The following is a 26,556-nucleotide window of genomic DNA, read 5'->3' as shown; positions in this document are numbered from 1 at the left end:
TTCCAACACTACCTCTCAACTGTAGTGGTACTACGTGCTATAGTTTTAAATGTACACTTAATGATTATATTATTGGATCTACTGCAATATTTTTACACAGAATGCTATTGAAAGTGTAATTCAAACTTGAGAGTTGAATGCATAAAGAGTCATGCACATTGTACCTACTTTTAGGATGCTCATTTCCCCCTCCCCCCCCACAAAAAGATATAGAAGGAGAAAAGAGCGGAAATGGAGATTTAAAATAGGAAAAAAAAACATTTTGTAATTTTCCTTAATGTTTAGAGAGCTTTAATCAGACGGTTTGTAGAAGCAAAAGCAAAACTCTACCAAAATTAACAGAGGGAGATCGAGAAAAATGAGTCATTGAATAAACCTTTCTTTCAGCCAGAAACCATGTGGATAGGAAGGGTTCTTCACAGCAAAACATATGCCTCGAGTCCCCAGGAAGATCTGTCAGTGGCCAGGCCTTGGAACTCAGTGGTCCTAACCATTCATCCCACCCAAGCTGCCCGTTACCTTCTGGAGCAGTGACAATACCAACTCCAGAAACCAACTCAAGAGGGAACTGCTCTGTTGTGATTCTCGGTGACCCACAGAGCAGCATTTCACCACAGTGCTGTGACGTGTGACTGGGCTTGGGGAGTTCCAGCGTCAGATCCAAAACTCCTAAGGGGGGCTCTTCCCTTTGTGAAACAAATGAATTACACAACCAAAGATTGCCACATTCTTGAGGCCTGTTGACATCATTGGGACTTCAACCCCCACTTTGCTTAGTATTTGTACAAAGAGCAAGAACAGACACAGGTGGAGCCCAATATAATGCAAGTAAGGGAAGACAAAACAGGTTTTGATTCACTACCGATGGTTGGAAATTACGTCTTTTAGACTTAAAAGCCAACAGAAAATAATTCAACTTTGTACTGTTGACTTTGGTGTGGTTTGTGCTAGAGAAGAAATGGAAATCAGTGTGTCCAGTACTTCTTAGCCTCCTAAGCCATAATACTTTCATCAATATTTATAACACCCCAGTCCTGTGTACAGATGTGTACTAATCACATCGGGCTCCGCTAAGTTGCAGAGCTCCCTATGATTTTTATGTGGATATACTCATTAAAATTCATAAATTGTTCTCTCAATCATCCCAGCCTTTTAAAACTGGTTTATTTCTTATATTCTCTTCTGATTCCTAGCTTCAAAATAAGAAAAATTACCCATACTCATTGCATAGCCTATGCAATCATAGTTTTATTAGGAAATAGGCTTTAGGAACTCTTCCCTCTTCCCACATCCCTAGCAGGATAAAATACCATTTCTAATGGTAAATACTAAAGTAAAAAATGTGAGCAATCATGGAAAATGTGAGTTTTCCCAACACATATGAGTCACTTATATCCCCAGAAGTAATGAAGCCTCCCGAAAAAACATAGAGATTTAAAAAGATGATGATTTGATGGTTTTTCCTGTGTCTAAGTATGATTGGCTATGACTAAATAATTTCTCAATTGCTAGACTAAAACAAGCCAAAATAAATAGCTCTTAAAACTTTATAGTATATTGTGTAGTGGCGACTGTTCAAGGTCTCAGTGAAGTCAACACTGAATAGGTAACACTGAGATGAGTTTGAAGCAAAGGACTATTCTTGGACGGATGCATCGATTATAGAAAATAAAAACACTCGGCAACACTGTGTAAACAAAAAAGTCAATTAAAAATAAAAGATTCTTACTTGTATATTAACAAATATGGTACTGTTCATATTTAATAAGAAGGGAAAAGATATATGCTTAAGGTAGCTAAAGCTCAAACGCTTGCAAAAATTGTAAAATATTTTTTAGAAATAATAATGGTAGAATAATCTTAGCATTTTCAGATCAATGACAATTTTATTTAAATCTTAACAATATTCCCCTACTCCTTTTAAATCTTTTGTATTTTTCTAGTGACATAAATACAAGAAAGAGAACAATGTATTAAATATATTGAATAAAAACTTAACCAAAGAGAAGCCATTCATTTAATCAAGAAACTTTTTATCAATTGCCTATTGTGTCTAGTCGGAAGTGGCTCAGTCCTGTAGGAAGTTAAACTACGCAAATAACACAAAAGCAAAACACTTGTCTGCTAACCTTGCTGATCTTAATCTCATTATGGAAACTTAGGTATACATATCAATTTTTAAATTCATGCCAATGTGATCAAACTGGCAAATCTATTGCATTGTCTTGGTTCAATTATGTTAGCATTATTTTCCCAAGAAGATACAATGTGACTTTTGTATGTTTGTAACCTACCACTGTGATAAATATATGGAAGATGTTTCATACATAACTATGGATATATTATGAGATAAATCCAAAGGACAAGCCTGTGGGGAAAAAATTAGTTTTATATATTACTTCTTTATCAGTTAGATTTAGAAAAACAAACAGAAATTAAAGTTGAAAAACACCCAAGGATCTAACATTCTCACTGTGTGACCCGATACAAATGACTTAACAATCGTGAGTCTTCAGTTTCTACACTGTAAAATGGTTTGTGTTGAAACTTCATCAAGTAAAAAGATAGCAAATTCACCACACATAAATTCCTTGTAAATACTTGTACATGGTAGCAAGGAAGTATTTGTGGCATCATTATTATATTGTCATAAAACGTTATGCCCCTTGGTTCCTCTTAATCTACATGAATTTTCTCTGATAATTGAAAAACATCAATGATTTTTATGTTTTCCTACAAGTGTTAAATATTTACTTGAGCTATATGTTTGCAATGCTTATTAAAAATTCCTTTAACTAGCCGAAACCGGTTTGGCTCAGTGGATAGAGCGTCAGCCTGCGGACTGAAAGGTCCCAGGTTCGATTCCGGTCAAGGGCATGTACCTGGGTTGCGGCCACATCCCCAGTGCGGGGTGTGCAGGAGGCAGCTGATCGATGTTTCTAACTCTCTCTTCTCTCCCTCTCCCTTCCTCTCTGTAAAAAACAAATAAAATATATAAAAATAATAATAATTTAAAAAAAATTCCTTTAACTATTTGGAAAACCTTGTCATTGGGGGGGGGGGACTTTATAAGGAATTGCAAACATTTAATAAGTTAAGTATAATGCTAAATTATAGAATATTTCACCCTTATCATTCATGAAAGTATAGTAATATTTCTTAAACGAGAAAATCTGTATATCTGGGAAACTGTGTGCATCTATATAAAAAAACAAAAAACAGATACCAGATCTGAACAATCCCAAATATGGTTCTGGGGGAAAGTGTAAGAAGGGTTCCTCTAGCTTCTGAACCCTATAAAAGAGCTTTGCATATAGTGAGACTCGCTGAACACTTGTTAACTGAGTGAAACCTATGTTATGTATGTGTATACTTTCAGTTCCTCTACATTAAACATAAAAAATATTTGTCAAGATGAGAATACTGAAATGACAAACTCCTTAGAAATGATATCATCTGCAAAAAAAAAAATTATAATATATAATATTTATATATATATATATATATATCGGATTTTTGGACTCAGAAGGCAGAGAAAGGAATCAACTTGGGGTTTAAAAAATCCTTGTCACTTATAAGAACTTTATGAGGATGTTACAGTATTTGGAGTTTCTTTGATTAAAGACCATATATAACCATGACTACATATGTAAAAGTCCTTAAACCATTTATTTTATCTCTCTATCAAAACTGAGTTCCTCTTGTGAATTTATAATTGCAAGAGAAAAAATCACTTTCCAAACTGTTCACATTGCTAGGAGCCTATTGGTGAACAAAATATTGAAAGATCCTCAAAAAAATTAAAATGCACATGAAACAAAAAATTGCTACGCATGCTCAGGACACAAAAAAGTGCTGCCCATGTCTAACTGAAAATTAGATAACACACTCGGATAAAAATTTCTGTACTTGGCTGTAAAGAAAGAATCAGTAAATCTTTAAAAATACTACCCCTAAATTTCAGAATGTCCTTGTGATAAATGACAAACTAACGAATCTGGGTATTCAATATACTGGTTAATAATAAGTTATAACTGTTAGAACCATTTAAAAATGAATATTACTAATAAGTGCACAACAAATTGTCCTCTTTTAAAAGCCCCAAATCAATAATTAAAGTCTTTATTTAACATCTACCATGCATAGGATACAGTGCTGAGCTCTTCCGCTGTATTTTAAAATGATTAACCAACATTGCATTTAACCCTTTTTGATATGTCTTCAAATGCCATGAAAAAAAGTTAGCATAGAAATGAATACAAATAACAATTTTATTGTGAAAATCAGGGACCAAACACACACACAAGACATGCAAACCAAGAATTCAACTTTTAGAAAGCCTTAGTATTATTGTTGGTTCTAATAAATATGCTTTATTTTAGCATAATAATATCAGTATGTAACTTTTGGTACCACTATACAACTTTCATAACTATAAAGCAGTTAAAATTGAAAACAATTACATTGTATTTATCCTAATTTGGGATGTCTTGAATATTTCCTAATATTCACAGTAGGATCTAGAGTTCAATCATATATCGAGTGTGCTATGCTAACAAAACTTGGAAATATTTCTCCTGACCAAGGTATTGTGTGTTCTGAAGTTGAGTGGCTGACACTTCTTATCATTTCTACAGATAATGTAATTATAAAGTTTTCCATGTCCATAAAAAAAAATTACCCTTAAAAAAAAAGTATACTACCCTAACTGATTTGGCTCAGTGAATAGAGCATTGGCCCGAGGATTGAAGGGTCCTGGGTTCAATTCCAGTGGAGGGCACATGCCCAGGGTGCGGGCTCGATCCCCAGTAGGGGGCGTGCAAGAAGCAGCCAATCAATGATTCTCATCATTGATGTTCTATCTCTCCCTCTCCCTTCCTCTCTGAATTATATATATATGGTATACTTAGTGCCATTTGCTTCCATGATAGCCTGCTCCAATGAATTCTACAGTTAAGTTGCACGTTGCATGCAAAAGTTACTTCCTGCTGTTTACTATTTTGTCCATGATATTTGATTTCATTGGATATTTCCTCATGAAGAAAAGTAAAGAATTACACCAATAGAAATGTGTTTTTCATTATCACTGTTGTCACATGCAGAGAATATTTGAAATTTGAAATTCATTTTTAACTCATGGTAACAATACTGTGCTGGTATTTGAAATTCCTGGTTTCTCAATGACTTCTTTTCTGCTTTTGTGAAGCACAAAGAATCTTCAGCAAACATGTTTGTCAAAGAATGTATTATCTAACTTTTATCAAATTTAACTGACATGCCCTAAATATGGGTATTAATATAGGAGAAATTGGATCAGATAACCCAATGTTGGGTCATATAAAAATAATTAATATTGCTCCCCAGCAGAGGCTGAGCTGACCTCAGGTTCACACTGTCGCACACTACCTAAAGAAGAGATGAATTATCTCCACAGACTTTCTGGTTCATACATTTCCTGTAGAAAAGAAGCAATTGTTTTTGTTTAAAGGAAACATCCTGGCTTCGATTAAGCAAAAGTCCCATTTCCTATCAACAGAAGACAAAGCAGAGAGGTAAAAAGATCAATAAAAATCAGAAAGCAAAAGACTGGCCAGTATTTATTAGGTACCTGTATGTGCAAGTATTGAGGGCATCAATAAAAACAATTTTTGAATTGTTAATTTCCTTATTTTGTTCAAATACTTTGTATTCGGTATATGTATGACATATGAACAGATTACTAAACATATAATAAATATAAGTGCCTGCCTTTTAAAATAAATTTCAAAGTCTATAAAAGATAACTTTCTAATTCAAAATAAAACACGGCTGAGCTGGAGCAATCTTCTGCTCCACCCACATGTGTTCAATTGGTTGAATAGAATTTTCCTAATGATTTTATCCAGGAGTTAAGACAAGGGCCCCTAAGTCCACTGTGGGGCATTTCTTTGTTTTCCATAGCCTAAAAATGCACAGGTTTCCTTGTACAATCACAGATTGCCCAAAGAAAATATTTTCTGCTCTCCACGAGTTTTCTTCTTTGTGAATATGGACATTTTTATTGAATTGGTCAAAAAGATACAAATGTGAGCTATAGTTACCTTCTGAACTTGAACTATTTTATTATTTCTTAGAAATGGGGGAGAATGTGTTTATGTTCCTGTGTTTTTCCACAAGTAATAGTAACAGAATCAATTTAATGATATAATATTTTAAGTGAAGACATCCAGCAGTTATGGTCATTTTCAATGTAACCTTATAACAAAGCATATATGTTTCATGGATAAAGGCTAAGGATTAAATTAAATAACCCATCCTAGAAACATGCAAGCAGGTGTTGCTAGGCCTTCTATAGTAAACATTCAGAGAAGTTATCTTTTGTATTATTGTTGTTATTTTATAAAAGGAATAATCATTGTCTTTAATAGCACAATTTGCCTTGGACAATCTATAATTAGCATAGCATTATGCACATAAAAGTGTATGTGCATGCCTCTTATTTATATGTATGCATAAAATATATTCATCAATTCATTTAATAATCAGAAACTGAGTAAATTCTATATGCTAGGTACTGGAACACAAAGATGGAGAACATAATACCCTACTCAGGAAGCTTAGTTTAGCAAGGTAAGTACAGTATAATACTGTTACATGTAACAGATAAGTATAGTATAATATGTGCAACAATAGAATTATGCACAGTATATATAAATAGCTAAAATACTTCTACTCTTCCCAGTCTAGGAGGGGCAAGAAGGATCACAGAAGACTGCAAATTAAGACTTGAGCACTTCTTAGAAACATCCTCAAAATGAGGCATGCTCTTTTTCTAAAGGAGGCATGTCCATTGTCATGATGGCACTAAGTAGGCAGCATCTTAAAGAATATTTCCATCTCTTTGTGATAACTTCAAAATGTTTGATTCAAACAATTAAATGATATTTCATTCTGAGTCAAACAATTTTGTGACTATCTCTAAATATACACTAGTATTCATCTTTGAGAACTTTGCTGTCTTCTTGACTTGCTGCTCCTGTACCTAATTCGACCTAAAAGGCATCCTTGATTGACTGTGTGTCAGCCAGGAGACTATTCCATCACCCATCACAGTGCTTAAGGTGTAACAAGCACTCAATAATGAGCATTTGCTGAAGGAACAAATGAATGAATGAATGAACTCTCAGTCCTAATCATCTTGGAAGAGCTCGGGACAACAGTGAAATTCTCAGCATTGTTAATGAATGTAGCATGTTCTCACTATTTTTTATATACCTTCTGGATCTGGCATGCACATTCAGAAGTCTCATTGTGGTTCTGAAACAAATAGTGGATTTCAAAAGAATCTGAGCAGGGCTTGCAAACAACTAAGATTTGTAAAATGTCATGCTAGTATTGTATGCCATGTATTCAGCAAAGCACAGCCATTAACAGGGAGGACTCTGAACCCCTGCTGCTTGGGTTCAGATGGAGACTCTAGCCCTAACTTGCCACTGACTATAAGTAAAGTTACTTCACCTCTCAGTGCCTCAGGCTTTTCAATTATAAAATGAGAGTATAACAATGCCACCCTCTTAAGGTTGTTTTAAGGATTAAATGGATTAAATATTTGAAATAACTTTCAACAGCACCTGTAGATAGCAGGTACCATTGGCATTTGTTTGATAAATCAACAGTCATTTGAGAAGGCGACTTTCTTACAAATGGGGACAATGATAACCACTATGTATACACGTTGATGTCATTTTCAAATTTCAATATGCAGCCCAATCTTATTCAGAAATCAGTGTATAGGATGTTCACTCTTGGTCAAAAGTGGCAGCTACACAGGTGTGTCTCCAAGTTTATGAAACTCGGCTCTGTATAGGGGAATCCCTCACAAGTTTCAGTCTTGTTCCCAGGATTCCCTACTCATGCAATTCGAATGTGTTTTCTGTGGCCAGGGAGTTGCACAGATTCCCCTCTGTTTTATATGTTTTGGTTTATTCCACAGTTATTATGAGTCTGCTGTCACTGTGGCTGTTTTGGTTTTGTTGTCTGTATTCAAAGGAGGCCTGTGGTTGTGTCTATCCCCAGCGTCTGTGTTTCGAGTTGCGCGGTTTGCCCCCTCTGTCTCTCATCATTGCTTTTGGCTCAGTCCCTTGACAGGAAATGAGAGATTTATTTTATCTGGCTTGAACTACATTGTTCCTTCCTGACTACTGGTGTTACTTCACTCTAAATAACATGACTTTGTGCTCACAGTCTGCCCAAGGTCAAAGCCTGAGGGTAATAGACACATTTAAGAGCAGGGGAGGAGACTATGACCAGAGGGGAGGAGTGGGCAAGGAAAGGGGGAGAAGAAAAAAAAAAAAAAAAGGACTCATGCGAAAGTTAAACTTGCAGCAGGTCTAAATTTTCTGGCGGGCTTGAAATGGAATCTGTTCTAAAGAGCTGAAAGGCAAACATTTTTCCCCCTTCCAGATGTTATCGATTTACAGTGACACCATGAAGTAATGTAGGTTTGAAATTCAAATTTAGTTTTAAAAGAAAGCATGAGTTGTCTGGGAGAGAGTTTACAAAGCTTATTAATATCTGTGATATCATAATTGGAGTGTGTTTTTCATAATTTAAATTGAAATAATTATTGGAATTTCAAATATCCCTCTTTGGTTTGACTCAAACATACAGAATTGTGACAGTGCATACAAGTAATAAAGGCAAATTCATTACTTTAACAGTTACACTTCATAAATGATACCCAAAATTGGAACTTAAAGCCATAAAAAAAAATTTAACATTTTGTCTAAATTTCATTAAGTATAAACAAGAGTTTATCTGAACCATATCTCCTAAGCTATTCATATTTTCTTTTCTTCATGTTTTCTCTTATGAGGTGTAAATAAAACTTTCTTGGTTTCTTCAAATGCCTCTAGAGTTTCAAAGGTTCAGCAGGATGACCACCCAAAGACATGGTGAAAGAAACATCTCGATTTCACTGGCCACACCATTCATGCTGATCAGAACCACCCTGGGATCCCAGATATGTTAAAAGATTGGGAGACACAGAGAAAACTGGCTAATCTATATCTATATTTTTTTCCTGTTCTCTTAATAGGTTTTCATGCTATTTAATAATACTTTTTTCCTCTGGAAAGTGAATTTAATGGAAATGAACTTTAACTGAAGCCAAAAGTTACAGGTAAGGCCAGATTTTGCATGCAGAAAGTTATTTCACATGGGTATTCCATTTTGGGGGAAGATGATGAAATTCCCTTTGCTAATGATCTTTCAACACGCATATCATTTTATACAGAAGTTTGATTTATGCAGAAGCCAGGAGGACATCCCTAATGACATCTTAAAGACTGTATTTGTTTATGACTTACTAGTATAACACCTCCTTCAAGGAGCCCTACTCTTTTCTAAGGGACTATGTAGACACTACCATTCTGGATTGGACAAGGCCCAATGTCGGCAAATCATTGATGGTTTGTTTCTTTATGTAAATGATTCACCTTGAAATTCTAATTAGAAATTATTCCTCAGTACACCTTAAACCTACACAGTATATGTCAATTATATCTTAATTAAAACAAAAAAAAAAGTGTTCCTCAGAGTCATACTTCCTTCTCATATCAATTCTTTCTGAGATGATCTACATGTCGAATGAGGCCCAAGTTCTAAACTGTGGTAGACACAAATGTATAAGAATTCTAAAAAAGTCTCACTAGGAATTCTAAAAATACTGTTTTTAAAAGTTACAGCAACACTTTCTATACATTGCTTTGTTTTCTGATGATTAAATTCTAAATACAGCCCTACAGAGTAAACACAAAGATTTGGTTCCTTTCTCCAGGGAGCCTATAAGTCAGCCAAGAAGGCCCTCACATGAGTTCCTAAATCATTTCTAAAAATTTTTCATCAAGTCCATCCCTGCACCTCAGGTACTCAGAAACAAAAGCAAAGAATCAAAAGAAAATAGCATTTATTGGCAAGTTTTTACGGAATCATCACTGCGCTAGCTGCTAGCTGCTTTTTGATATATCATCATGTTCCATGCACACAAACTTCAGGCAAAATTAGTGTTATTATCCTTATTCTACAGATGTCAGAATGAAATTAAGATATATTAAGCAATATACCTAATATTCGAGTTCATCTGTGGTGAAATTTGGATTCACATTTGGGTAAGTCTAATTCTAAAACTCATGCCCATTCTCTATTCTAGAACAGGAATTAAAATGCTGGCTTACAAAAATTCAGTGTGTTTAGAGTTCAATTATGTCCCTCACCTGTACAAGATAAGGAGTTACAACCCATACAGTCCTTATGTTCTTCAAAAGGCACAAAATAGAGCTACTAACTGACCCAGCAATTCTAGTCCTAGGTGTATACCCAAGACAAATAAAAATGTATACTGACACAAAAACTTTACCCAAATATTCATAGCCATCTTTCCACAAAAAGTGGAAACAAGCCTGTTGTCCATTAATTGATAAATGGATAAATAAGCTATATTATATCAATGGGATATTACTTGGCAATAAAAATACATGGACTTTGACACATAGCATGGCTGAACCTTGAAAACATTAATGCTAAGTGAAAGAAGCCAGTCACAAAAGACCACATGTTATATGATTTCACTTAACTTTTTAAAAAATATTTTTATTGATTTAAGAGAGGGAGGGAGGGAGAGGGAGAGGGAGAGATAGAAACATCAATGATGAGAGAGAACCATTGATCAGCTGCCTCCTGCATGCCCCCTACTGGGGATCAAGCTGGAAACCATGACCTCATAGGTCAATGCTCAACCTCTGAGCCACCCTGGCAGGGTTGATTCCACTTAATTTAAATGTGCAGAATAGAAAAATCTCTAGAAACAGGAAATACGTTAGTGGTGTCTTATCGCTATTAGGGGATTAGGGGAGAAATGAGTATCTATTAATGAATATGGGATTTCTTTCTGGGTGATGGAAATGTCCTAAACTTGATTGCAATGAAGTATGCATAACACTGTGAATACACTAACAATAATTTAATTATGTACTGTAAATGGGTGAATTATAGCTTATGTACATTGAATCTTAATAAAGATCTTACTAAAAAAGTTTAGTTGTATAAAATGTTTGCATCTATATTATCAGGAAGCAATAGGTAGCATATTCCCTATAGAGAAGGGAAACTACTAAGCAAATCTAGCTACTACAATAGGGAGGAAGACTTGGTTATCTTCTACCATTTCCCTCAATATCAGCAAAGCTTTAGTTGGCCAGGTTCAGATGGACTCTGCCTCACTGAGAGAACTGAAGAGATATCCCTCTCTGGCCAAGTATGCTTTGAAACCAAAGCTTATTGAAAAAGTTAGAACCACAAACTGGTAGTTTGTTGACTTGATGCTAAACCGCTTGTTTGACATGTTTCATATAAACTGACCGTTGACTTGAGTAGTGTGTAGACAACCGCAAAGAACAACTCAACCAGTGGGCAAATCCTATTTTAAAGGTACTAACTGTTTTATTAACACCTCGTAGAATTCCCTGCTTCTACCTAGATTCAGTTCTTCATGTTCCAATGTGAATTAAGTTGTCCAATTGGTAAATTTGTCAATATAATTTTTGGTCCTGCAGCCCATCATTAGATGACAGGAAAAACAGCATGTTGTGGCAAAGAATCAGTAGGTAGTCATTAAATGTCCCATGAGGTTGACATCCCCCGAGCTTCCATTCATTTTTTTTTTTGTTTTAAATAAGGAGAATCTTAGAAGTACCAGTGCACAGAATAGCAGGTTTGTGAAGGACCAGCTCCTTGGAGATAATGACACATTTTGTCCCAATAATTTTTAGATGTTTATACCTTAAAAGTTACTCAGTGGAAATTGCTTTCAAATTAAACACCACTGCTGCAGTGTTTCTGTTGTGATTGTCGGAGGGAAGTGGAGCCAGTGCAATTTGTCCATGTTTTACAAATCACCATCTGGCAGGAATATGGCAACATGTGAAATCTTCACAGGACTCTTGTTTTTCTACTATCTGCTGGATAACTAAGGAGATCACCAGACTGCTGGGATGCCTGCCAGATGGTAAGCAGGTATGTTTATGAGTTTAAGATTCTTATTTTCTTTCAATGGTTTCACATGCTGTGGGCTCAGAGGCAGAGGAGTGAAAGGGAAAAAAAGAAAATGTGAGTGGCTAAGTGAGTGATTGTGTATGATCATGCAAATGCCTTTGAAGTTTCTTGAAATGTGAATTTTCCAAAGTCTACACTGAATTATTTTCTGCCCAGTCATATGGTGACAGGATTTTTTTAAATGCTACTTTTTTTCATTTTTGTACAAATAAACAGGTGTGAGGTTTCTTCGGGCCTGTTGAGTAGGCATGCGTTACTCAGAGGATCATAAGCATCATCAACAAACATTTGGTGAGCGTATACCCTGTGCATGATACTTGGCTAGCCATTTCAGCAAAATAAAAGTGAGGGTCTTTTTTTTTCTTTTTTCATTATTTAAATAGACTTTCATGGGAAAAGAATATCCACTTAGTAGAGTCATAATAAAAACCCTAGAAGAGTCACAGGGCTGAATCATTAGTAAGCAGTAATCATTACAGGAGCATCTCTGAAAAGAAAAGGGCATCCTAAACAATTTTGACAGATATTTAGTAAATCACAAAGGAGATTTTATGTGGTATAGAGAGAGGTATAGTTCTTTAAAGTTGGGTTTGAATGCCTGCTCAGTAATTAACCAGCAATGTGACTCAAGACAAGTTTTTTAAATTCTTCAAGCTTCAGTAAGTGCCTCTATAAAATGGTGATAACAATTGTACTTCTTATTATTGTTGTGAGATTAGAAATATAAAAAGTGCAAATTGTCAGGAACTACCAACAGTAGTCCCTCCTTATCTGCGGTTTCATTTTCCACAGTTTCAGTTACCCACGGTCAACCAGAGTCCAAAAATATTAAATGGAAAATTTCACAAATAAACAGTTCGTAAGTTTTAAATTGCATGCCATTCTGAGTAGTGTGGTGACAGCCTGAACCATCCCTCTCCATCCCACCCAGGATGTGAATCATTTCTTTGTCCTGTGCATCCATGCTGTGTACCCTCCACACCCTTTCGTCACTTAGTAGCCATCTTGGTTATCACATTGACTGTCACAGTATTGCCGGGCTTGTGTTCAAGTAACCCCCCTTTTTTAACTTAAAAGTGGCCCCAAAATGCAAAAGTAGTGATGCTGGCAATTCAGATATGCTACAGAGAAGCTGTAAAGTGCTTCTTTTTTCAGGAGTGGGGAAATCATTTGGTTTGGCCCTGCCAAGTCATAAGAGGTGAGTTAATTAAATGTTTGACCAAATATAGCAGTCTGATTTTTAAGTTGATAATTTCGTATGATGATGTTAAAAATATCCAAATGAGCCTTGGCAGAAAAAAAGGTTCCCCATCCCTGCTTTAAGTGAAATGATGAATACAGTACAATGAGCAATTTTGAGACGGCATGAGAGATCACATTCACATAACTTTTATTACAGTATATTGTTATAATTGTTCTATTTTATTGTTAGTTACTGTTGTTAATCTCTCACTGTACCTAATTTATAAATCAAATTTTATCATAGCTGTATATGTAGGGTTCAGAACTATCCACAATTTCTGGAATCCACTGGGGATTTTGCAATGTATCCCTATAGATAAGGAGAGACTACTGTAGTTGCTCAATAAATGAAGCTACTATCATCATTATTTATATTACCACAATCTAGAGAGGACTACTTCTAGGTTAAATCTCTAGATGTAAAAGTTGCTCATATGAGTTATATAAATACTAAAAGCCCGATGCACGAAGATTCGTGCAAGAATAGGCCTTCGTTCCCCTGGCTGCCGGCACAGCCTTCACTCTGGCTGGAGCAGCCTTTCTGCTCTGGCCCGGAGCCGCCTTCCAGCCTTCCCATGCTGCCCAGGGGCCTGGAGCGGCTGGGGTGGTGTGAACCGTCCCGCCCCCAGTTGCTCGGCGCCTGTGTATGCAAATTAACCCACCATCTTTGTTGGGTTAATTTGCATACTCACTCCTGATTGGCTGGTGAGTGTTGTGAAGGTATGGTCAATTAGCACATTACTCTTATTAGGTAGATGCACCAAATCTTACAAATTATATTCATATATTTAGATAAGGTCTATATACAGTTGTGTACTTATTATATGCAAATATGTACAAATACAGGTATCCTATCTAATAAAAGAATGATATGCAAATTGACCATCACTCCAACACACAAGATGGCTGCCCCCAAGTGGACACAAGGTGGCTGCCACAAGATGGCTGCCACAAGATGGCCAGCAGGGGAGGGCAGTTGCGAGGGACCAGGCCTGCAAGGGGGGGCAGTTGGGGGTGATCAAGCCTGCAGGGGAGGGCAGTTAGGGTGACTAGGCCAGCAGAGGAGGGTAGTTGGGGGCGACTGGGCCTGCAGGGAAGGGTAGTTGGGGGGGACCAGGCCTGCAGGGGAGGGCAGTTAGGGGCAAACAGGCTGGCAGGGGAGGGCAGTTAGGGGTGACCAGTTAGGCATCAAACAGGCTGGCAAGGGAGCAGTTAGGCATCAATCAGGCTGTCAGGGGAGTGTTTAGGGGGTGATCAGGCTGGCAGGCAAAAGCAGTTAGGGGCAATCAGGAAGGCAGGCAGGCGAGCAGTTGGGAGGCAGCAGTCCTGGATTGTGAGAGGAGTCCTAGATTGGAGAGGGTGCAGGCTGGGCTGAGGGACACACACACACACACACACACACACACACACACCATGCATGAATTTCGTGCACCGGGCCTCTAGTTCATACATAATAGTAGATAAATTCTGCCCAATCACAGGAAACAAAAATAAATAGTTTGACTTAAAGCTCTGTAAACATAATGAGTAAATACTAATAAATGTTTCACAACTTTCAGAAGAGACATTTTGGGCAAATTAGTCATCCTCTCTGTGTCCTTAGCTATAGAATAGACAGACTAAAACCTGCTTCAAGGGGCTATATGAAGATTAACTGTCAGTATTTCTACATAGCATATTGTTCAGTGCCTGACAGAGAATAAATGAGTAACTGTATGGTTCCTTCTCCTTCCCTTTTAATTAACAATTTTCCTCCACCTCTAAATTTAATCTGTTTGTGCCTATCCTTACCTCTTTCTCTCGAGGAAAAAAAAATAGATGTCTCTGCTTCTTTCTGGCCCTTCTAGTTATATTAACCCCAGCCCTCCTTCCACCAGAATCACTTTTCTTTTTAATTAAATAAACCCTCTATCAACTTCTATAAAAAAATTCCTTTTCCATTCATTCTTCTCCTTAGCCTAAAATATACTAAAATGTCCTAACAATAACTGTCTTAAAGATAAATTACCAAATAACAGAAAAGCTAGAAAGCCTAATAGGCCAATGACCATAGAAGACATTGAAAAAGTTGTTAAAGATCCATCTTTTAAAAATGTCAGATACAGGTATATATATTTTTTTTTCTGACACAGGTAGTAGGTACTTTTATATTCATTCCAATAAAACTAAGTTGAAAATAATACTTTTTTCAGGTTTAAACAGTCCCAAAACAACATTCAAATGAATAAAAGACAGTTATTTTACAAGTAGCACAACTCTGATAACAAGTAATGACCACTACAGTGTAGTGTACACACACACACACACACACACACACACACACACACATACACATACATACACACACACACACCAGTACAGACCAAACTCACTTAAAAATAAAGAAGCAAATTCTAGCAAGTAGACCTCAAGAGTAAATTAAATAATGATGTACCATAGCCATATGGCGTTCATTGCAATGATGAAAGACTGTTTCAATGCAAAGATGCCTATTTAAGTAATTTTTTTAACATTTAAAATAGTAGACAAAAAGCAAAAACCCACGAGAAAATTGTTGGGGAAAAAAGCACCAACCCTCCCAGACTTGTTTAAAGTAAATTACAAAGAGAAGAAAACTGCCTTCTAAACAAGTGAATCTGTCACAAATAGCACTAAAACACATAGATAATGGTAAGAGTCAAATTATCACAAGTGACCCAGCTTCCCTTATTTATAATTTCCTTTTCCTTTCAACAACAATCATATTGCCTGTAAGCTAGGTCCTGGTCACTACTTCTTCTTACTCATCTCCTGAACACTTTTCAACACATTGCAAATACTTCTGTTCCTATCTTTTTTATAGCTCTTTTCTCAAAGGTACCAACATCGCTAAACTTCTAGTCCAGTAGTTTGTTTTCTAGCTTCATCCCCTTTAATCTCTCTTTAGTGTTCAAACCTGTCAGTCCACACAGCTCTCAATTATTTGCCTCCCTTGGTTTTCAGAATGCCTCTAGTTTTACTCTCCTGCCTCTTTGATTGGCCTTTCTCAGCCTCTTGCTGCCTCTTCTGCTTCTACCTGCTCTTCAACATGGGGAATACCCAGAAGTCTACAGTTTACCCCTTTAAGTAGTCAGAATTAAAAAGTAATTGGAGGACCAGGTAACAATTACTAAACTACTACTAACACTATACTTACAACTGCATTAAACAAAAAAATGTACACATGATTTTCAACTTTTCAGGTTCCAGTCTAAGTGAAATAGATTTTTTAAAATTCACACTGCAACTTGAACAACCTTTGCCTTTATTACCTTCCATATGTTTAATACTGCCTTGCTAGTATTTTTTTAAAAAGTTTATAATATCTAACTGCATGAATGTCTTTTCTGCTATATCCCCTTGTCTTACATATATTCATTTATTAATTTAAACCCAAAATGTCAGTTTTCTAATTTTGCAGGATCTTGATTTTTAACCCTTTCACTGCCTAGTGAATTTGAAGGCCACTAATGAGGATTATGAGAATGTATCTGAATTCAAGTAAGAATTCAGCAATCATTTATTAAATGCCAGTGACATGTGGTACACTGCTCTTACAGTCATTCTTTAATATGTACATTTCAACCAGATGCTTTAGAGATTGAACTAACTTCAGAATATAGAGTAGCCATTTTAAGAAAGTGCTTAAAAACTTTGGCACATCTACACAATGGAATACTATGCTGCTGTAAAAAGGAAGGAACTCCTACCATTTGCAACAGCATGCATGGAGCTGGAGAGCATTGTGCTAAGTGAAACAAGCCAGTGAGAGAAAGATAAATATCACATGATCTCACTCATTTGTGGAATATAATGAACAACATAAACCAATGAACAAAAACAGATCTAGAGACAGAGAAGCATTGAACAGATGCTCAAACCTCAGAGGGAAGGTAGGGGAGGGTGGGATTAAGGGGGAGAGATCAATCAAAGGACTTGTATGCATGCATATAAGCCTAACCAATGGACATAGACACCAGGGGGATGAGGGCATAAGTGTGGAGTGGGGGACAATAGTGGGATAAGGACACTTGTAATACCTTAATCAATAAAGAAAAAATGGGAAAAAATAAATAAAAGGAACATATATTAAAAAAAGGAAGTGCTGATGTTTCAATCATGTTAACTCTGAAATAATTTTCTTTCCCTAATTTGTAACTCAACAGTAAAGTTAAGAAAAAAATCAGAAAGAGAATTGGATAGGTGTCTTCAAATTCCTCATTACACAGTCATCACTCTCTCAATAAAAAATCTTCAGTAAACTAGATCATCTCTCTCCATTCTCTCATCTTCAAAGTATTGCCAGATCATCTTCTGCTGCTACGGTCTCCTCCCCTCCTTCTGTAAAACTTGGAAACCACTTTTCTACATTATTTCTAAATAAAACTTCTTTCAATCCTCTAGCTCTTTTCTTTCCTCAATATTTGTATCCCTAATACTAAACCTTCCAAATAATTTAGGAAGTCAATGCCACTGTGCACTCTCTTATTTGATACACATGACTCCCTTAAAGAAAATATACATTCAAAACTCAGACCCAGACAATGTGAAATAGAGCATTATTCACTTTACAAAGATGTCCTTATCTTTTCAAAAAAATGCCTACGGAATCCCTCTGAATAGTGATGTTCTCCAGCGCATGAAAAGTACAAGTCAATTAAATAATATGCATTTATACTCATTTATACTCAACCTTTCCACAATTGTATCAGTTTTGCAAAGTGGGGTGCAACTTATTCTAATTGAGTGTTGCCCCTCATGATACACAGAATTGAAAGTGAGGCACAGCTGGACGAGAGATCCTGGGTTCTTGACTACAGTGAAGGCAGTTATTCTTCGAGAGCAGTGAATTTCAAACTCTTATTTAAAGCTATTAAAATAATTCTCCACTAGAAATCTTAAAGGACACAATTTTCAAAAGAGATAAAAGTAGCAGGGTTATGTATGTTCTTTCCCCTCCCCCCCTCAGCCTTCCTCAGAGTACAGACTAGGAACAACTATCCTAGAAGGTTTTCTACTTATTGCTAAAGATCTGGCTCTCAAAATCACAATCTTCCTACAGAGTCCTGACAAACCCCACTGGGAGTTTCTTGGGCATTACCCAGGGACATGCCTGTGCTTTGTTTAAAATGGTACTCAGGACATGGGTCACTCAAAAAATGGTCAATGGTGGTAAAGATAATAATTTTTAAAATAATGAATAGATAAATCTCCTTGACACAGCAATGGTTTCCTTTTCCTGTGCCAGTTGTTCTGTCTGTGCCAACTCTAACACACACCCCTTCCAGGAATGGCATTCAGCCATCCTGGCAACCAGAATTAGAGCAAAGAAAATATGAAATTTCTCTTCAAAACATAAGTGGAAAGATGGATGCAAAGCCAAGCGAAAAGTACCCAGATTCAACATGCACATTGTTAAATGTCACGTCATACTAAGACACTTCATGAGCGTTGAGTGAACATGGACGTGTATAAATTGTCAAAGTGAGGACAGGTACAACAGATTACAGAGGATCAGCAAGTAGAGACAGTCTAGAAGAACATACAAGTTACCAGTTACAATTGTTACTTTCAGGGAGCGAGAGGAGTGGAAACTGGGCAAGTGGAGAGAGGGAATGGGAGAAATATTTTTTGTTGTACACATTTTAATACTTTTTGCATTCTGAACCATGTGATTATATTTGAGAAAACAATTTAATAATTTGAAATTTTCACAAAAATGAGGATAAGAAGGTAATTTCAATAGACAGTTCTGACTACCTGTCAGTATACCAAGGAACTGTTTTGGTTTGGGGGTAAAATCAACCATGGGAGAATTTTTCATGCTAAGAATCTATATTTAGGCCAACAAGCCCATCAGTCAGGTATACTGATTCTTCCCTTCAGAGAATTCCTTCAAGAAAGAGGTACCTATTGATTGAAGAAAGCCAAGGATTTATGTCCTGATTCTTACTAGGAGAGAAAATGTGGCAAACGTTCTCAGCAGCTCAGCTAACTGATAGGGGCCCCCAAGTTACAGATCAACAGTCCATGGGATTCGGAAAAGCAATGTCAATGAATGTCTTGCCTCAGATTAAAAATCAGAGAGGACATGTCACAGCTCTCTTTTTGTAACATAAAAGTTGCAAAGATCAAAGCTAAACCCTCATTTTATCCCCCTTAATGGAATATGCCCTCTTGTAAAATATAGCCTATATAATAAAGAAGTAATATGCAAATTGACCCTCACACTGTCACACAAGATGGCCACCCCCATGTGGTCAAAGATGGCTGCCACAAGATGGCCAGCAGGGGAGAGTAGTTGTGGGCAATCAGGCCAGAAGGGGAGGGCAGTTGGTGGCAAGGGAGGGCAGTTGGGGGAGACCGGGTGGCAGGGAAGGGAAGTTAGGAGTGACCAGGCTAGGCAGAGGAGGGCAGTTAGGGGTGACCAGGCTAGGCAGAGGAGGGCAGTTAGGGGTGACCAGGCTAGGCAGAGGAGGGCAGTTAGGGGCGACCAAGCTGGGAGGGGAGGGCAGTTGGGGGTTACCAGGCCAGCAGGGGAGGGCAGTTGGGGGTTACCAGGCCAGCAGGGGAGGGCAGTTGGGGGTGATTGGGTCAGCAGGGGAGGTCAGTTGGGGCAATCAGGCTGGCAGGGGAGTGGTTAGGAGGTGATCAGGGTGGCAGGCAGGCAAGCAGTTGGGAGCCAGCAGTCCCAGATTGTGAGATGGATGTCCAACTGCCAGTTTAGGCCCACAGGCATCGGGCCTAAACCGGCAGTCAGACATCCCCTGTGGGGTCCCAGATTGGAGAGGGTGCAGGCTGGGAATTTTGTGCACCAGGCCTCTAGTGTGTGTGTGTGTGTGTGTGTGTGTGTGTGTGTGTGTGTATACACACATATTATTGATTTCAGAGAGAAAGAGAGGGGGTGAGAGAGATAGAAACATCAATGATGAGAGAGAATCATTGATTGGCTGCCTCCTGCACACCCCCTATTGGGGATCAAGCCTGCAACCTGGGCATATGCCCTGACTGGGAATCGAACTGTGACCTCCTGGTTCATAGGTAGACGCTCAACCACTGAGCCACACCAGCCAGGCTATGCACTCTTTTTCAATGCATAGTGTTTCCTATCTGCAAACCAGGGACAGGATGTTTGTTGACTGACAGATCTTTCTCTGAGCATTTAATCACCAAAAGGATTTTTTCGAAGAGAATCATTAAAACCTGATAAAAATGAAAACAGTAAGGTTTTTCTCAAAATAGACTTCTTAGCCAGATTTTAATATCCCAAAACATCTTGTCCAACCATTAGATACAAAGAACAACATAAGTGAGGAAACATGTAGGAAAGACAATGATGCCTAGGAGGCACATGGTTTAAACTGGATGAAAAGGCAACGTCTTACTGGCATATGCCACATTCCTGTGAGCTGATGGAAGGTAGCTGACCCTCCCCAGAGTTTGCATTACTATACAGTTAACTAAGCAGGTCTGACTTATATCTGGGGTCAAGAGCCCACAGCACTATGATTTTGGAGGAAGGGATGGCATTGGAAGTTCTCGATCTTTAATCAGTTCTGGGGTCATACTGCAACTTTCTTGAACATTCATATGCCATTCCTTCCTGAACATAGGAGAGTCACACATTGAATGGAAGTATTAGTGTATGAAACCATTTGTCATTTCAAAGCCACACTGATTAGGTGCCTAATCATGTATACTGTGGAAATAAGAGCTTTACAATGGTCAGCACAGATACACTTATCCCCACATCTGACGAGCACACAAAGATAGACAGACACACTGATATGAATCCATGAACTTGCGCACAAACACAATGCAACAGAGATGATTTACCTTTTGAAAGAAAATGCTAATGGGCACTTTGTTCATTTTACAATGCATTTGTAGTTAGATAAGCTTAAAGCCTTATTTAGAAGAAAAAGTAATCAAAAGAGAGGTACACTTGACTGTGCATCCTACTATCAAAAATATTAGAAAAGAAGAAGAAGAGAGAAAAGGCCAGACTATAGTGTTATTAGGATACTTGCAAGACAAAGAAAGTTAAGGGAGAAAGACACAAATTATCACATAAAGAGATGATTAATAAAATATTACAATCAAAGTAAATGTCAAAATAAAAGAATTAAGAGAAAGGAGGGACAAAGTAATTTTAAGGGCAATTAAATTGTGAATAAACATAACTAAGTCATCAGACACAATTCTTTGGATTTATTTTACCTATGGAAATAATCAAGGATTTCCACCTCTCATCCTCTTTATCTACTAACAAATTATTATTCATTTGTTATGTTCACTTACATATTTTTAAAAAATCTATTTTCAAGTATAATTTATTGCCTGACTTATAAACTCTGAAAATTGTGTTTTCAATTTCATTGCAAATGCAAACTGAGTCATATATATTTGTGCTATTAGTAAGTCATAATTTAAAGCAACAAAAATATATGCCATTCAAATGACTGTCAAACTTTCATAAGTCGATATATCTTCAATAAATGCTTAGCTAGCAAAATGAACTTTTTCTTATTACCACTACACAACAGAAAAATATATTACCATGTGCAGCTATGGATACAGCATTATTTTCTAATTTTGTGTTTTCCATATTTTCAGATAATAGCATGTAAATATTTCATTTGTGAGTACAGGTATTAATAAAAAGATGGCATGCCAGTTGCCTGGCCTAGTGGCTAGTTGGTAGGAGTGTCATCCCTTACACCAAAAAGGTTGCAGACTCAATTTCCTATCAGGGCTCATACTGAGGTTTGCAGGTTCTATCCGAGGTCAGGGTGCCTCAGGAGGCCACCAATCCATGTTTCTCTCACATCAATGTCTCTCTCTCTCTCTTTTTGTTCCTCTCTTTCACTCCATCTCTCAATAAACACAAATAAATAAAAGATGATGCCCACTAGAATGACATAATGTAGCCAACAACAGGGAATTAGTCTACTGGTATTAAACCTAAAATTAAAATTTTTGTACAGAGAAAAACACACCAAATAAGCCTTGGGTTTTTTCTTCCATATTCTAAAATGTGCCATTCTTTCAAGTAAATCCTCTGAGCAGAATTTGTACTTTATGCCTGCCATCCCTTTGCAGCTCAGTAAAGCAAGGTAAAATAGCTTAGCATAGCTTTTATCTGCAAGGATTCCCGGAGGCAGTTTCTGTAAAAGGGTTAATGACAGATGTTTCCATTAAATCTGACCTTCCTCTTAATTTTGCCACTGCCTGATGATATCCTGGCTTTGTGCTTATTTGCATGGGCAAATGGAGTCACTCCATAACCAGTAACACACCGCCCTCATTGAAACAAAGGTCAATTCATTTTAAACCGATGTGCACAATATTTTTTTTGTAGTTGCAGTTAAAACAAAACAAAAACCTTTCATACAATACTGCGATTTACAAAGAATTAAAAGCTCTGTTTTCTAAATCCCTGGACACAATGTACAACTGTAGGCAGAAACAAGTACTACCAATAGAAATCAATACATCTCTGTGTAGGTAACCAACTAGAAAAATCACTTCTGTCTCTAAGACGTTCCTCTTATTTTTGTACTAAATATAACCAGGACACAGTACATTTTCTTCACTGAGGAATTAGTTGAAAACTCCAAGATGCTAGCAGCACTTTCTTGTTTATAGAGTGTTATTACATTTAAGAAGAAAAGAAAAAAGCTGTAAATACAGAGGGAATAGGTATTATCTTAGGTTGGTTAAAATATTTAGGTATTTTAGCCTTTAGGCTACCAGTCCAAATGCTACAATTTAGAAAGTGGCCAAACTGTTTTATCACATGAAAAGAGTAAGTGACTTTGAATGCTGACCAGGTTGCTGTAATAAGCCCTTAAAAATAGATAAAGTCAGTTTAAATAGTTTAGTGTAAGGCTCTATTCAAGCCTCTTACTCTGGTGGGAGGATCAAATTAGGTAAAGAGTAATGCCAAGGGGCCTTCTCTATAGCCAAGACTCAAGACACGCTGCATTAATCTAACTACGCTGTTTTATTTTATTGTAACATTTAAGGAGTTTAAAATTATCGCTTGCTAGAGATGTTCTCTCTCTATAATTATATACAGTGTTTTATACATAGTTGTTTATACATACCCTATATGCATATCATATTTCATCTTTATCATTATAGTCTAATCTCTAAGACATTTAAATATTGAAATTCTGGCATTAAATTTCACCTTACTCGGAAAACAGCTCTCCTGTGTTTCATTGATAGTAAATCCATATTCAAAACACTCCCATTATACCAAAATCTTTAAATATGTACAAAGGAAATGGCTAAATTAGTAGTTAGTAAAGTGATACTTGCTAAATAGGTAATTTTCTTCATCTCAGATAAACAAAGCACACAGTTGGCACATGGGCAATGCAAACCATGGAGACAGTTTCAAGAACCTACTTGTCTAGTCCAAAGTTTGTTTGATTTTAAATGCATTTGCTAAAGAAAATTATATTCTCACTATGCTGCCTTTACTTTATCTGAAAATGACATAGATAAGAAAGGAAAGTTGAATGACCTTCAGGAAGGAACCTTCCCTGCTGGCCAGTGTGTCTGTGGCGGGGAGGGTCATATTCTCCTTTCCCACCAATTGCCCATATCTGATGCCCAGCCCTAGCCTCAAATCTGTATCCACCTAAGAAGCTCAGAAAAAGGAAACCATGTCTTTCCTGCTAATCCCTATGGATGGTCTTTCAAGATACAACTTATCATTGAAAGTATAAAACACAAATGAAATCAACCAATATTTACACAGTACATCATTTATACTAGATTTCTAAGTAGTATGAAGGAGATGGTCTTAAAATAATGTGGTTTCCTTTCTGTACAAATGTTCCTTTTCATTAACCAATAATAAAAGAGTTAAACAGTCATATCAGACTCTAAAAATAATATTAGAAATGTAAAAAAATAAAATAAATGCAAAATATTAAATTAAATAAATGAAATTGCCATGCTGAGCGATGGAAGAAATTGGAGATTTAAATCGGTTGACTATTTGGGTTTATAAATTCAACTTGCACTTGTGGTTAAATCAGCAGATAAAAGTGAAGTCAGAACAACTGGTGTTTTCAGTAATAGTTTTGTAGTTAATTAAAAAAACAAAATAAGAAACTATAATAAAGCCAAAATTTATTGAGCACTTATGTGTCAATACTACAAAAAGCAGTCTATCCATATATATCACTTAATCTTCACAATTACCCTATGAAGTAGATACAACTATTATACCCATTTTATGTATAATAAAATCAAGGCTTGAAAAGATTACATGTCTCCTCAAGGCCACAGAATTAGTCTAAATGATGGAGCCAGAAATCACACCTATACACATTCTGACTCTAGTCTTTATACTCTCAGCCTTGCTTGATACCTCTTTTGTGGGCACATGGGCTTAGGAATCAAACATATGGAGTTATATTCCACATTCTCCAATATATTTACTATGTATGTGAGTTGAGGCAAAGTTCTTACATTTGTGAACAACAACAAAAAAAATACTGCAGCTTTATCATGGAGATTGATTTTTTTTTCCACCTGTCTAGTATCTTTTCTTAAAAAAAAAAAAAAGGACAGCCCGGCTGGCATGGCTCAGTGGTTGAGCATTGACCTATGAACCAGGAGGTCACTATTCGATTCCCCATCAGGGCACATGCCTGGGTAGGGAGTGTGCAGGAGGCAGCCTATCAATGATTCTCTCTCATCATTGATGTTTCAATATCTCTCTCCCTCTTCCTTCTTCTTTGAAATCAATAAAAATATATTTTTTAAAAAGAACAAAACAACCATCTTTTTCTGTGGGAAACAACTGGTCCCACGTTCTCAAATAAAAGATAAGCATATGACCAAACCCTAGCCAAAAATGCACTTCATCCCCTCAGCTAAACTTGGATTTATGATAGAGCTATGAAGAAAGAAGCCCTAACTTTTTTTAGTTTAGGACAGTGGTCGGCAAACTCATTAGTCAACAGAGCCAAATATCAACAGTACAACGATTGAAATTTCTTTTGAGAGCCAAATTTTTTAAACTTAAACTTCTAACGCCACTTCTTCAAAATAGACTCGTCCAGGCCGTGGTATTTTATGGAAGAGCAAAAAGTGTGGCTCAAGGGGCCAAAGAGCCGCATGTGGCTCGCGAGCCGCAGTTTGCCGACCACTGGTTTAGGATAAAGGACTGCATCTGCTTGAGCAGAAGCCATATGCACAAAACCAGGCTTAAAATGAAGCCAGAGCTGAGAAAGGCAAAGAAAAATGAGAGCTGGAGATAGCGAATGAGCCCTAGGATGGCCATGCCAGAAGCTAGGCAACTCTTGATATTTTCACTTATTTGAAACAACAATACTTCCTCCCCTTTTACATTCAAGACTGTTTGAATTGGGTTTCCATCACTTATGGCCAAAATAGCCCAAGCTAATCCATCACCTAACAGAGACAATGCATGCGAAAAACTCAAGATACCTGGAAAGTAGTAAGTCCTCAGTGAATGTTGGCAGTTTCTCTTGTTATTTTAGTTCTTACAGTTGACAGGTTTTCATACCAAAATTGGAGCTCTTAGACCAGGATTGGAGAAAGAAGAAATGATCATGGCTCAGTTTCCCTGTATTAGGTATAAACAAAGAACAAAGGGACATGCTTTAAAAAGTCTTAGTATTAAGTATTAAGGAACAACAAAAGTTAGTTTCTCTTGCCTCTCAGCCAATGTTAGCATTCCCGATTGGCCTCAATGTGTCTCCAGAGGGTCCAGAACCAACTACTGCCATGTGTCCACTTTGTAGACATAATGTTCAGTCACATACCCAACCGATTTTCCAGATACAAATAACATTTTATAAAAACAAAGTCCCCACTTTACTGTGCTACTACTGCAGTGTCAACACTAACTTTTTTACAAAGCTCAAAACCTAGGGCCTTGCAAAAAACTAAGAAATCTTGTTCTGAGAACTTTTTTCTATATCACCCAAAAGTCCAAGGTCAGTAATTAGAGCATAGTAATAACGGAATCACTTAAGGTTTATATGGTTGCCGTATACCCGTTGCATCGATATGACAGAGAAGTAACTTTCCCTCTTTTGCTCCCTCCCTTGAACAGGCCTTATAATGTAAGAAGCAAGAATGGTTCCAAAGGAACTGTTGTGAACCTCTGCGTCAATCACATGAGCATTAAAACACGGCTCGCTAGTCATTACTATA

At 37.0% G+C, this 26,556-nt stretch overlaps 1 protein-coding gene across 1 annotated transcript in view; it reads right to left on the bottom strand.

Annotated features, from left to right (window-relative positions):
• Window positions 1–26,556, bottom strand: part of SOX5 (SRY-box transcription factor 5) — a 971,057-nt gene that overhangs the window by 466,369 nt on the left and 478,132 nt on the right. The window contains exon 6 of the mRNA XM_054719220.1: window positions 25,825–25,963. The gene's annotated coding sequence lies outside the window, so the exon portion shown is untranslated. The remainder of the gene's footprint in view (window positions 1–25,824; window positions 25,964–26,556) is intronic.

The sequence above is a fragment of the Eptesicus fuscus genome, chromosome 7 (assembly GCF_027574615.1).
Source record: "Eptesicus fuscus isolate TK198812 chromosome 7, DD_ASM_mEF_20220401, whole genome shotgun sequence".
Classification (NCBI taxonomy): Eukaryota; Metazoa; Chordata; class Mammalia; order Chiroptera; family Vespertilionidae; genus Eptesicus; species Eptesicus fuscus.
This window is presented reverse-complemented; position numbering and strand designations above follow the sequence as displayed.